This window comes from Gavialis gangeticus, unplaced genomic scaffold (genome assembly GCF_001723915.1).
Source record: "Gavialis gangeticus isolate Ggan-Ray unplaced genomic scaffold, GavGan_comp1, whole genome shotgun sequence".
In the NCBI taxonomy this organism is placed as follows: Eukaryota; Metazoa; Chordata; order Crocodylia; family Gavialidae; genus Gavialis; species Gavialis gangeticus.
Window position 1 is genome coordinate 194,488,977 of NW_017728992.1, and position 3,355 is coordinate 194,492,331.

The 3,355-nt window shown below is 44.5% G+C and overlaps 1 non-coding gene across 1 annotated transcript; it reads right to left on the reverse strand.

Moving 5' to 3' along the window:
* Positions 1–2,154: 2,154 nt before the first annotated feature.
* On the reverse strand, positions 2,155–2,226 carry TRNAH-GUG. The gene has a single exon. It is a non-coding gene; the product is annotated as a tRNA-His (tRNA).
* Positions 2,227–3,355: the final 1,129 nt, after the last annotated feature.

Consider the following 3,355-nt stretch of genomic DNA (forward strand, 5'->3'; position numbering starts at 1 on the left):
GAGTGCTCCCCCCGAAAATGGAGCTTCATCAGTCTGTGAAAGGATATGATCTGACTCACAAGAGACAAACTGTCCCTACCTTGAGAGTCTATAATCTACAATTTTCACGTGGTTACCTGAAACACTCTTTCTTTTTTTATTTCATCTTTGCTGATGACACAATCAGCATGTCATGATTGCTGTTCCACCGTATCTGTTATGTCTGTAATAGAGGGATGTATTAACCTGTGTTAGTCTGAATTCAAGTAGAAGGCAGGGTAGATTTGCTCTTTATAGCCACATCCCATATCAGCAGTTGTAGTTCCTGCATCTTTTTGACCATGCTCCCTGTGCTAATCCATAAACTTGACATCACCCAGACTCTTAGCCAGATTAGGTGCAGACCTTTCACTAAACGTATTCCCTACCTTGGAGTTGCAATTGTCGATATTAATACATCTTTTCTCTTCGCTGCCCATCCTATTGCCCCCCACCCAATAGTGTTTTATCTATAACTGAATCCTCATTTTCCTGATTTTCCTGTATTTTAGAGCCTTGTTACACGTTAATTTTAGGTGGCTTCAGGAGCTCTTAACCCCTGGATTTTCCACACACTAACACCTGAAACTAGTTTTAAGCACACTTCAGGGAGTTTAAAGTTACGCCACTCCAGAGCAGAGCAGGTTTATCTCTGACTTGTGTTACTCAGCTCATGTTCCATTAATCTCCCCACAGATGAGCCACCCATGTTGCAGTCCTACAGCATCCCAGAATGCATGCAGTGTTCCCTCCCCCACCCTCCTCTTCTGTGAGGACAAACTTTCCACCCCCTAAACTCTACTGCCTAGGACAGAAGCGGGGGGGGGGGGAGTTCTAGCATCAAGCCAAGTCCCCCTCCCACCTCTGATGGTGTGACCCTCCCACCCATAGGGGTGCAACATCATGCAAACAGCCTGCAGAGCACGTGCCAACTGGCCAGGCCATAGGGCATGGATGGGTCCAGGATTGGGGTCAGTGCAGCGGTGGGGGGAGAATAAGTTAGGGGGCTGAACTAGGGCTTTCTTACTGGGGAGGAGCAGTAGCTTCCCCAAAAGCACCTTCCCTCACTGCTCCCACCTTCCAGCTACCCCCCCATCCCAGTTTATTAAAACATGAGATCTTCTTTAATGTACTTCCTCTTTCTTCCTTTACTTCTTTTTATTTTATCCTTCAATGGCTGACTTCCTTGATTTCACCACCCTTCCCCCACCCCCATTCCCTTTCCACCTCCCATTTCATTACTCACCCCCCCATCCCATCAACGTTCCCCCTCCCAGCTTCATGTTCCTGGCCCCCTGGATCCTCTGCAATGCACCTCCACCTATAACGGATAAAAGCCTTGCAGTGGCAACTCACAGCTGTAGCACCTAGTCTGGCACCTGTTTGCCAGCCCTCTAGTGGCAAGTCACAGCTGTGCAGGTGGGGGACAGTCAGAGGAGGTTTTTAGCCTTAAGGTGTGACTCTTCGTACTCAAGCTAGCACTAGCACCAATCAGCATTTGAGCAACTCAAAAAGCAATGTGTAACAAGGCCCTTAAAAGCAGGCATTATGGTGTGTTCCTGCCTCCCCCCACTTTCTTACTTTAAAGCTCATGTTCGTCTCAATCCCAGAAGGCTCATGTCACATTTTCTCTGATGGCGTCCATCTGTTGAGAAGACTCCTCTTTCCATGAAAGCATCAGACATACTGAATCCTTCATATGAACATCAAACCTTCATCCATACAAATCTTTATAGGTTCCTTGTCTAGGGAGTAGGAGACGTCTACTAAGGATCACCTAACCTTAAGTTTCCATGTCTTTGAGTCTTCTCAACCTTATATAGTCATCCTTGATCCATTGCAGGAAAATGGCAGTGTTATTTTCATGAAGAGCCATCACTGCTCTTTCTTCCACTGCCATCAGGATCCTTTTGAGTCTCAGATCCAAATCTTATATCCTTCCTATCTTTCATGTAGAAAATTCTCCTGTAATAGAAAGCAATGAGTTATACATATTATGATGTATTTGGTGGCAACAAGGTTAAAATAGAAGTCATGAGCAAAGGTTTCATTGTAGCTTAGGGTCAGAAGGGACCTGAACAGATCATCTAGTCTAACCCCCAAACATTGAGCCCCATGCCACCACTTGCAAGGTAATGCCATGACTCGGATTCGAACCGAGGTTGCTGCAGCCACAACGCAGAGTACTAACCACTATACGATCATGGCAAGCTACAGGGGCTGCTCCTCTGTAGCTTTAAAAATAGATCCTTTTTTTTTTCTATAGGAGCATATAGACTATGGTAGAAGAATTAAGTCTGCAAAGAAAACTGAGTTGAAGGCTCAGAGTGAAGGATAGAAATATTATATTCACACACTTTTTGAATTTGAATTGGACATTACCAAACTGAAAGTAGCTATGCAATATAGCAGGATGTGTTATCTATTAGGCAAGAAAATTATCAATGATTACTTGAGTCAATGCTGCATCCCATAGCAATTTTGTGCATCTGTCACGGATTTAAGAAAACACATAAAATAGGAGAAGTAGAGGAGACAGAAATGTAATACTCCAGGGATGTCTGAAATGCTGAAATGTTTTAAATCTTGAATTATGCTGTGCCCACAGACGTGAACTTCTGGAAGGAGATAGGGAACAGGGTGTTATACATTGTTGGGAAGTATTCTTTTCATTTCCTGGATGTTAACATCAGATACTTTCTCCATTATCTATCACCAAAACAGATTGATAACTGAGTCCTAGATACACTGAAATCTCTCCTTGTCCTCAAATGAAAACTGTACAAAGAGAATTTCTGTTCAGACTATATTTTTGGACCAACCAGAACCAGGCCGTGCCACAATACTCATAAAGAGCATTACTGTTTACTGTTGGTTTTGAGATAGTGCCTAAAAGTACTCTTGGTGCTAATTGCTATATCCATCCCTATCCCAAAGCACTGACAATTTAAGAAAATGGTGATCTTATGATCAAGCTGGCTCACATTTGACTTTTCAGAGAGATTTTTCAGGACCTTTGGCCAGCTAAGAAGCTGGCAGGACCTGGCCTGTGATGTTGAATTCTTCTCCCCTTTCCATTCGGTCTTCTGTTCTCTCCCCCACTGTGGAGCTCTGGCTCCTTCAAACCTACAGCTTACCTCAAGCTGCAGGGCTGCTAGGAGGGCACACATTTCAGTGGACAACCGCTAGCACTGCTCACCAAGAATCAACACAGCTTCTTCGTTCATCATCAAGGCAAAGGAAATGAGAAGGGAAGCTGCCTGCAAGGCAAGAACACATGGAGTCTGCTGCCTGGCAGAGGTTGATGAAGGAGGGTGGCAGGAGGAGGTCCTTGCTC